This window comes from Talpa occidentalis, unplaced genomic scaffold (assembly GCF_014898055.3).
Source record: "Talpa occidentalis isolate TD23 unplaced genomic scaffold, MPIMG_talOcc4v2.1 talOcc4.15, whole genome shotgun sequence".
Taxonomy (NCBI): Eukaryota; Metazoa; Chordata; class Mammalia; order Eulipotyphla; family Talpidae; genus Talpa; species Talpa occidentalis.
This window is the reverse complement of record NW_023601543.1, coordinates 3,311,609-3,322,852: the sequence shown is the minus strand read 5'-3', so window position 1 is coordinate 3,322,852 and position 11,244 is coordinate 3,311,609.

Below are 11,244 nucleotides of genomic sequence, written 5' to 3'. Positions count from 1 at the left end.
TTTAGGGTTGCTCTGACAAAGGAGAGCAAATACCGATAAGATCAATCAGGAGAATGAAGGGCCTGAATTCACAGCATGGGGAAGGCTTAAGGACAGCCAGGGCTTAGCTGGTGAGACAAGGTCTCTAGATGGACACAGGATTTTCAGTTATTTTGCTGGAGCCATCACGAAGAGAAGGGGTTATGAGTGTCACTAGACTGTCAAAGAAAGAGCTAACCTACATGGAAAGCATTTTAAACCAAGTATTGTTGAGCTCCTTCCACCTGCCACACAGTGCGAAGTATATGTCCTCAGCACCATCGGGTGAAGTAGACCCAAGCCTGCAGAAGGAGGTCTCATTGGCCTTCTTTCACCATTGGTAGAACTGAGGCCCAGAGAGACAAGTGACTTGTCAAAAGTCAGATGAGGGAAGACTAAATCTTGACTCCAGTGCTGCCTGGACCATAGCCAGAACTCTTTCCCCTCTATCATACAGCTCTTAAATCATCACTCAGCATGGACAAATATGCTACAGTGGAATCCAATTCTCCCAAGGTGGTAAATTCTCTATCATTTGCGACAATCAAAAAAGCTGGATAAAAACTGTCAAGTATTCAGACATTACGCATGGGTTGGATCACATAACTGCTAATGTCCTTGCCAACACATAGTGGTTTGCACTTGGCCACCTCAAAAGCACATGTTAAGTGGGTGGGGTGCAGGTTGTAAATCTCTGCTTGATCCCTTGTAACTAGAAAGAGGAGAGATCAATGACTCACAAATGATTCCAAAGCCTTCTTTTAGTCTTCTAATCCAGAGGCCATTTAGTACCCACTTCATAAAGCCCACTGATTTGATAGTAGCCTTCTGGTTTTTGCCTGCTAAGGCAGGATAGAAAAAGTCCATAAAGAAAAAGAGGGACGGATGGCCCAACCTGGATACTCAGCTTAGCACTGAGAGCAATGGGGTTTGGGGGGAGTGAAATGGCCCACCTTGGCATAGGACTTATCAACGGTTTCACCAATTGAGCATTTCCCAGAAGGCACAGGATCTTAGTCTAGCCAATAAATCTTAATCTTCACCCTCAAGCTTCATAATAGGGTCCTTATGAAGAATGCCCTTTACTCAAAACCATCTGCCTCACCTTCCTGTCATCCTCCTGAGGAACTGGGCCCCAACATTCACATCTGATCTCTGGCCAACCTTACCTGTGTGAACTCTGAATGTGCTTGCTGAGTAAGCCTTACTGTGAAATCCGCAGCAAATTTCCTTTGGTGATGTGATCGAAGCAGCCACTCTTAACTAGTTAGCCTTGGAACTACAAGAATGGGTGGCGGTACAAGCAGTGTTTTATAAGTTGATACCTCACCAACTTGCCCAGAAGGACTTCAGGTAGCCAAACCATGGCACTATAGTGACAACACAACGAAACCAACAAGAGTAAAAATTAGAAAAGCCAAGCGATCCTGAGGAATTGAGGAGAGGACGATTATGCGGAAAAATCTGGGTCAGAGGTTACAAACTCAGATGCCTACAGGGACCAGGCATGTAGCATAAATATACAGATCAGACCAGGTTTGAGACAACAGGGAGAGAACTAAAGAGTCCATACACAGACAGACAGACATATATGTACATATCCCAAAGTCATGTTATAATTTTCAAACACAAAGCAAGCTGCACACATTTTGTCTTGAAGGCAGTATTTGGGCCCCAACCTGTGCCTCCCAATGCACATGGAGAAATGCCGTTACAAATGAACTATCACTTAACTCTGAGGGTCCTGGTAATCAGACAAAAATGGGCAGATGATGACCTAGAGTATCCTCAGCAGCTCACAAAAGCAAGCAGGCCAGTCTGTCAAGAAAGACAGTCTGCTTCTTATTTCAGAGCTCTAAGAAATATGTGTTGCCTGGGTCTTTGCTTAAGGGACCTTGCGCACTTAATGGATGGTATACTGTACAGGAGTTTTCTCCAAGTAACGTTCCTATGTTCCACATATGGTGTCTATTACGTGGACCCTCAGGAAAACCCAAGTGCATGATGTTAAGCGTTTGTTCTGGGAAGGCAATGCCACGGGGAACACAGTGATAGAGACCAAGTCTATAGCTTCCTGGAGTTCCTGTATGACATAGGAAGAAACTTTTGAAACTTTGGAGAAATTCCCTAAAACTGGCACTTTTGAATATCAGCATCCTCTGTGTTTTTGACAGAAACTGTAATGCAGATAATTAAAACTACAGGTCCTGAGAGACAGCCGGAAAGTAGGGGAGGCTCGCCCACATCAACGAAACAGGATCCATAGCCAGCTCAGCACGGAGGTAGCCAGAACCTCAGGTGCAGGCTGGGCCTGTGTTCGTCTCAACGGGTAGCTTCATTTGGGATGTGTCCTCTTTCCCGGGCAGCCTCTAGCTACAACACAAGTGCGTGTGCCAAAGACAGGGGGTGGTGAGCAGACCCATTCCCAGGGCTTTAAATATCAACTCATGGGCCTCCCCGGCGGCACAGTGGTTGAGCACTGAGCACTGCCTGCAGCCTCTGCAGCGCCAGTTTGATCCCCGGCCACCGGCGAGGGTCCCACATGGCGCGCAGACCTCTCCTGCCACCCGCTGTACCCCTCAGCAGTGTACTTCGTCGGTCTGCCTGTTCTGCTCCCTGCTCTGGCTCTGGTGAATTCTCTCACCCTCCCGCGCTTCTGACTGTACCCAGTGCATGTATAAATAAATAAATCTCAACTCAATGCTTGTGGCTTCCAAATTGCTCTCTCCAGCCTAGATGTCCCCCGAGCTGCAGACGGGTGGTGTCATACTGCTCTCTTCACACCTCCCCTTGGGTGTCTCATAAGTATCTTAAATCTCCACATGGCTAGAACAAAACTCTTGACTCGTTTTCTCCAAATTTGTTCCTCTTCCAGCCTTGTCCATCTCCGTGAACAGCACTGAGCAATCCCAGCTGCTCAGACCAGAAGTTTAGGGACTATGGTCTTGGGTTCCCACTGTTTGAGATCACACGAGGGCATAGAGGGCCCTGGAGTTCATGTTCTGGGTGGCCCCAGGGCCACTTTAATCACTTGTGTGACCCTGAGAGAGCTATTCAAAGACTCTATGACTCAGTTTCCTCATTTGCAAATTAAGAAGAATAATGCACTTATTTGATATGCTTTGGGGAGTACTGAATGATGTTGAGCACAGTGAGCTTTGGGGCCAGCGGCTGGCACTTAGTAGTACATGTTGTAAACGGTCACTGCTACACTTTTTCCTCCCACCCTGTATTCTAGTTCTTAGAATTCTTCTTCCTCTGTAAATTATAGATAATACGGTCTAAGTTATAGAGAGGTTTAGGATTAAATGAGCACATATAGCACTCAAAAGGCAGACCCACAGTAAGTACTAGGTTCTATTAGTGATAATTACTATTTTTGCTGAGTCACCCATTCACAAATTCACAAATTCACTCATTCACAAATTCACTCATTCACAAATTCTGCAAATACTTTTGGAGCATCTACTAAATTTCAGGCATGGTAATAGACGCTGGGCATAGAGTGATGATCAAGACAAAGATAATTGTCATCATGGGACTTTATTTCCAGCAAGGGCTTGGGAAGATGACAAATGTAGCAAATAACTCAATTGCATAGTAAGTGAGTTGGGCAAAAGTAGTATTGGGAAAAATAATGTAGGGAAGGAAAACAGGCATTTGGGGGAAGTGTGTAAGTTTAAACAGAATGGCCAGGAAGGCCTCGCAGAAAAGACAATTGAATAAAAACAAGAAGAAGAGGAGGAGGAGGAAACCAAGTGAAGAAAGAGGAACTCGGGTAGATGAGGGACCAGAATATGGAGGACCTTCTACGTCCTCCTGAGGACTTTAACTTTTACTCAGAGGGAGATGAGGAGTTATGAGAGAATAAACATGATATATTTTGAAAGGTTTCACTCATACATGCAAGATAAATAAACAAAGCAAATGAACAAACAAAACAAAACAAACTCTTAGACTATAAGAACAAAAGGTGGTTACCAGAAGCGGGGGAAAGCAGGTGGGTAAACGGGATTGTATGTATATGGAAAGGGATGGAAACTAGCCTTGTGATGATGGACATAATGTAGCATGTACAGATGTTGATTTATAATTTTGCATACCTGAAGCCTACATGACATCATGAACCAATGTTACTTCAGTCAAAATCTGCAAAACCAAGTTCACTCTCTCATCTATACTGAGACTAGAGTAAAGGGAGCTGGGGTAAGAATGGAAGCAGGGAGTCCAGCCAAGAGGCCATTGCAATGATGGCAGCTTGGAGCAGAGTGGTATGAATGGAGTTGATGAGAAGTGTTCAAAATCTGGATATATTGTGAAGGTAGAGCTCATAGGGTTTCATGAGCGACTATGTGGTACATTAAAAAAAATAGTCAAAGATGATTTCAAGTTTTGGAATCAGAAGGTCTGGTTTGAAATCCTAGATCCAAAACTTATCTTCTGTGCTTGAATCCAAGTGGCAAATTATAAACACTGAAACAGGGCCCCAAGTTCACCCAAAGCCCCACACGAGGAAAATAATCTTCTCCACCTGGAAGAGCTCTGTTTCTAAGGGATCAGGAACTACACAAGACATTAATAACAAAGATATCTGAAAAATCCTCACACTTCTAGAAATAAAATAATGTTATTTTAAAAATCCAATGGCTAAAGAGGAATTCTCAGTAAACATATATGTGTGTGTATGTGTGATATATATATGTGAGATATATATATATATATATATATATATATATATTAGCTGAATAAAAATACCACATGTCAAAACCTGGGCTGCTGCTAAAAGAGTGCATAGAGGATGTTTGTGGCATTTATTGCTTATTGTAGAAAAAAGAAAGATCCCAAATCAATAACCTCAGCTTCCATTTCAAGATAAAGAAAAAAGCAGAAGAAATAAAGATAAAAACATATATGCAGTTTAAAATTAACCATAGAGAAAAGTCAATTAAACCCAAAGTTTATGAAAAGGATCAATAAAATTGATGGCCCCCAAGACTTACAAAGAAAAAGGAGAGAAGGCTCATAATAGTATATATCAATTTTAGGAACAGAACAGGGGATACGCCTACAGACCTGTAGAGAAAATCGATCACATAAACAGCGCTAACAATATAGTCAACAACTTAGATGAAACGGGCCCATTCTTTCAAAACCACATCTACATAATCTAAATAGTTCTATAGCTACTAAAGAAATTCAATCTGTATTTTGAACACTTCCAAAAAAGAAATCAGTACTCCCAGAGGGATTCACTGGTGAATTCTATCAAACACTATTAGAAGATATGACCCGTTTAACATAATCTCTTCCCAAAATTGAAAGAGGAAGGGACACTTATTGTAATGAGCACAAAATCATGACACCAAAATCAAAGTATTTACAAGAAAATTACAGACCAATATTCCTCATGACTACAATGTTCCTCAACAAAATATCAGCAAATAAAATTCAACAATATATAAAAATAATAATGTCACAACCAAGTAGGATTTATCTTAGAATTTTAAGGTTAGTTTATATTCAATAATCAATGGATATAATCCACAATAATAATCTGAAGAAAAAACACATGATCTTTTCAACAAGTGCAGAAGAAGCATTTGACAAACTCCCATGTACAGTTATGACTAAAAAAACAACTTTCTCAACTGATAAGAACATCCGGAAAAAAAAAAAAACAACTCTACAACTAACAATGGTGAAAGAATGATTGGGAACAAGGCCAAAAGATCTGCTTTCACCAACCCTATTCAACATCATACTGAAAACCTTAGTACAATAAAGGGGGAAAATGAACTGAAAGACATGCAGACTGTAAAGGAAGAAATAAAATTATTCTTCTTAACAGATGCCATGACTACTCGTGTAGAAATGTTAAGGAATCTACAAAAATGTCTTCTAGAATAAGTGATTTAATCAAAGGCAGAAGATACAAGGTCAACACACAAGATCCCACCATATTTCCATATGCTAGCAATGAACATCTGGAAACCAAAATTTTGAAAGTATGCCATTTACGATGGTTTACAAAATGAAATACTTAGCTATAAATCTAACAAAATATGTACATGCTATCTATGCTAAAAATGACAAAATACAGACAAAAAATAAAAACAACCTAAACAAATGGAGAGGCAAACTGTGTTTATGGATTCAAAGACTCAGCATACTAACAACATCAATTCTTCCAAAATTGTTTGACAGATTTAATGCAATTCCGATAAAAATCCCAGCAGGATTTTTTTTTTAGATAAAACAAGCTGATTCTAGAACATATATGAAAAGGAAAGGGTACTAGAATAGTCAAAACAATTTTAAAACATTAAAGTTGGAAGACACACACTCCCCAATTTTACAACTTACTGTATAGCTACAGTAATCAAGACAGTGTGTTACTCATGGAGGGACAGATACAGAGATCACTAAAGAGAGTCCAGAAAACCATCCACACAGATGTGCCCAAGTGAATTTTTACAGAGGAATGATAGCTTTTTTAACAAATGGTATTGGAATATTTGGACATGCATAGGTAAAAAAAAAATCTAAAAAAAATCTTACTGTCCCTAACCTCAAATTTTATTTAAAAAAAATTAACTGAATCAAAAATTTAATTGCAAAATGTAATACTATAAAACAGTTAGAAGAGAACATGGAGGGAAGTTTCTGTCACCTGAAATTATGCAATGAGTTCCTAGACATGATTGAGCCATAAAGGAAAAATTCATTATTTGGACTTCATGAAAAAAAACCACTTTTGTTCCACAAAAGATACTGTACAAAAAGGGAAGTCCACCAAAAGACTTAGAAACAATATTCTTCAAATCACATATCTGACAACAGAAGATTTTTTTTTTTGCCTTTTCCTCAAACTTAACCTTTTATTCCAATACCATTTGATTTTGTTTTGTTTTTTGTTTTTTTTTTTAATAAATTTTATTGTTATATTCCCCATACAATTGCAGCCCCCCCATTCTGACCCCAATCCCTCCCCTCCCACCCCCGCCCCCCTAAAAGTGTCTCTGGTTCATAGTTTTTTGTTGATTTTGATTTTCACTTTCTTATAGTTATTCATTTTCCTGGTCCCTTATTTAAGTTTTCTAGATTACTGCTATGAGTGAGACCATCTGGTATTTTTCTTTTTCTTTTTGGCTTATTTCGCTGAGCATGATCCCTTCCAGCGCCATCCATGTTGCTGCAAATTGCATGTGTTTATCTTTTTTGAATGCTGAGTAATATTCCATGGTATATATGTACCACATCTTCTTGATCCAGTCATCTATTTTGGGCATTTGGGTTGTTTCCAAAGCTTAGCTATTGTAAACAGTGCTGCTATAAACATAGGGGTGCAGGTGTTCTTTGGAATTGATGTTTCTGTGTCCTTTGGGTAAATACCTAGGAGTGGAATTGCTGGATCATATGGAAGCTCCATGTTTAGTAGGTCCAGAAATCTCCATACAGCTTTCCACAGTGGTTGGACCAGTTTGCACTCCCACCAACAGTGCAGAAGAGTTCCTTTTTCTCCACACCCTCGCCAACATTTGTTGTTGCTAGTTTTTTTAATATGTGCCATTCTCACTGGTGTAAGATGGTATCTCATGGTAGTTTTGATTTGCATTTCCCTGATGACAAGTGATGTTGAACATTTTTTCATATGCCTGTTGGCCATTTGCATTTCCTCTTCAGAGAAGTTTCTTTTAAGCTCTTCTGCCCATTTTTTGACTGGATTATTTTCTTTGTTGTTGTTGAGTCTCATCAGCTCTTTGCAGATTTTTGTGATCCGTCCTTTATCATTAGTGTTGGGTGCAAAAATGTTCTCCCAGTTGGTGGGGTTTCTCTTTGTTTTTGTTATTGTCTCTTTTGCTGTGCAAAAGCTCTTTAATTTGATGTAGTCCCAGCTGTTTATCTTTGCCTTCACTATCACTGCTTTGGGTGATGTGTCTGTAAAGATGTCTTTGATGTGCAAATCACGTAGTGTTTCGCCTATATTTCCTTCTATATATTTTATGGTTTCAGGTCTTATGTCTAGTTCTTTAATCCATTTTGAGTTGATTTTTGTGTATGGTGTGAGGTGGTGGTCAAGCTTCATTCTTTTGCATGTAGCGACCCAGTTTTCCCAGCACCATTTATTGAACAAACTTTCTTTGCTCCAATGCATAGTCTTTGCTCCTTTGTCAAAGATTAGTTGACCATAAATCTGTGGGTTTATTTCTGGATTTTCTATTCGATTCCATTGGTCTGTATGTCTGTTCTTGTTCCAATACCATGCAGTTTTGATGATTATGGCTTTGTAGTATAGTTTGAAGTCTGGGAGTCTGATGCCTCCATTCCCTTCTTTTTTTTTCAGGAGAGCTTTGGCTATTCGGGGTTTTTGGTGATTCCATATGAATTTCATCAATAATTGTTCTATTTCTTTGAAGAATGACATTGAAATTTTGATTGGAATAGCATTGAATCTGTACATTGCTTTTGGTAGGATGGCCATTTTAATAATGTTTATTCTTCCAATCCATGAGCAGGGGATGTCTCTCCATTTCTTTGTGTCTTCTTCTATTTCTTTTAACAGTGTTTTATAGTTTTCTTTGTATAGGTCCTTTACCTCTTTTGTTAGATTTATTCCCAAATATTTGATTTTTTTTGTTTCAATAACAAAAGGGATGGTCTTTTTGATTTCTTCTTCTTCAGATTTATTGTTTGTGTATAGGAAGGCTACTGACTTTTGCGTGTTGATTTTGTATCCTGCCACTTTACTGAACTGATTGATGAGTTGAATTAGCTTTTCTGTGGAGTTTTTGGGGTTCTCTATGTATAATATCATATCGTCTGCAAATAGTGATAGTTTGACTTCTTCTTTTCCTATTTGGATTCCTTGGATGTCTTTCTCTTGACAACAGAAGATTTAAAAGAACATATGAAGAAGCAACAATAACTGAAGAAGAAATGGGTGAAAGAACTGAACAGACACCTCACCAAGAGGACAGACAGATGACAGATTTGCACAGGGAGAGATGTTCAGTATCACTGGCCATCAGGGAAATGTGAATTAAAACCACAATGAGATGTCATTACACACCTAACAGGATGTGTAGAGTAAAAACACTGACAAATTAAGTATTGATGAACATACTGGACAAAAGTGACTCCTTTGCCTTATTGGAGATGATTCAAATGGCAGTCACTCTGGAAAAGTTTGGCAGTTTTTAAGCAGGCTGAGCATGCACTAAAAATATGGCTCACTAATAGCACTCTTGGGCATTTCTCCCAGAGAAATTAAAAATTATGTCCACACAGAAAGCATATCTATGCTGAAAGCAGATTGTCTCTCAATAGTGAACTAAAAATTGTGGTACAGTGGAATACTACTCAGCAATAAAAAGAAATCAACTGTTGGTACAGGTGTCAACCTGGGTGAATCTTAAAGGCATCACTCATTTATATGACATTCTCCAAAAGGCAAAACATGAGTGATGGAGAACAACACACATGTGTCAAGTTCTAGGTTTGACTGATTACATAGATATATGCACCTCTGCTTACTATTGAACTATTAGCCTCTCAACAACAGCCATATTACATTTACCTTTAAACCTCCAACACCTTGCACTTGTAGGCACTTTTTAAACGTTGCTGGATGGAAAGGGACTGGCCTCCAAATTCACATATGGAGATGCAGGTGGCCAGATTCAGAAACAGAATCCAGGTCATGGCCCTTCACACCCACACCCCCTGTCCAGCTATCAGTGCCCAGTACATGTTCTCTAAGAAGATTAAGTACTCTCGCTTCCCCAATTTATGACTGCTGTGCACAAAAGCCAAGCTCAATGATAACGCCATCACAGAGCTAGGCTTGCTCTAAGTGTTTCAGAATCTTGACAAGCTAAGCTCTTGCTGAGATGGTTAAAGGGACTTTTATTTGTTCATCTGCCTCCTTGACTGGGAAATTTGTGGTAAATTGGCAAGGCATCCTCAACCATATTGCAAATATTTTTTAAAGAGCTGCCAGTGGCAATTTTCAGATGGGTATTCTATCATCTCATATTCTGATGATTTCAGGCCAAATCCTTAGCATAATTTTATAAAAGTCACAGAGTGTCAACTTTGTGAATCTTGGCAAGTCATGTGTTGTTTTCTCTTGGCTTATAAAGTTGGGACGCTTTATGCTTTTGTAAATCAAAAGCCAGGATTCTGCAGTTGTCCATTTGCTCATGTTTAAAAGATTGGTAACTGGTCGTTACACACACACATCACATCAGCATTTGTGGAGATGGTGGCAATCAGATTGTGGTCTTAACACGCCATATCAGACATCAAACTTCATTTGACTATCCAAACCAATTATATGCCCAATAAATTAAAATAGATTCTGGTTCTAGTCTTGTCTGTCGTAAACACAATCAAATGTTCTGAAGGCAAATCACACAAAATTGATTCAGCAAAATAAATCCTTTTGCAATTTAACATTACAAATTCATTATTTACTCACTTAAATAGCTAATCCAGTGGACAAGTGTCTCCACGGATGCACCCGTCAAGGCAATTAACCTGTTGCAGGTACTGTCCAGGAAATCCCACACTTCCACGTCCAGTCTGTGGTCAAAGGCTGAGGTGTATCTGAAGCTTGGTTGTGTCTCTGCCCACGCAGCCAGGCTGGCCAGGTGAGCACTCTGGGACAGTGTCACACACGCCACACCACAAGAGTGATGAACTGAATGAAATGGAGACTATACAAGCTCCCAGGCCATTTGGCAACCTGGCCTGGATCACCTGTCTTGCCTTACTAGCATCTTTAGCTCAGCGGTTCTCAGCCCTGGCTGCACATTAGAATCACTGGGGGAGCTTTTCCAACACACCCATGGCCAGAATCCCCCCAGAACAGTTCATGCTCAACCTCTGGAGGTGAGACCCAGGCATCCATGCAGTAAACCTCTCCAGAAGTTTCCAAGTGTGCAACCACACTTGAGAAGTGTTTCTCTAGATCAAACCACAATCACAGACACTCCAGCTCAGTCTTTGTGTCCCTGCTGTAACTTCAATTTTGTTTGTAACGTTGGGATTCAAGAAGAACTTGGTCCAAATGGATTGATGCTGTGGGAGGAGACTGTCCCTCCAAAGGAACATGCAGTGGCAGAACTGTCTGGGGAGGAGGGGAGAAATTTGTGGTCAAGGTCAGTCCCACAAGCTGTGCACACCTCTTAGGCACAGCTCCTTTCTGTCAGGTGTGGCACAGGA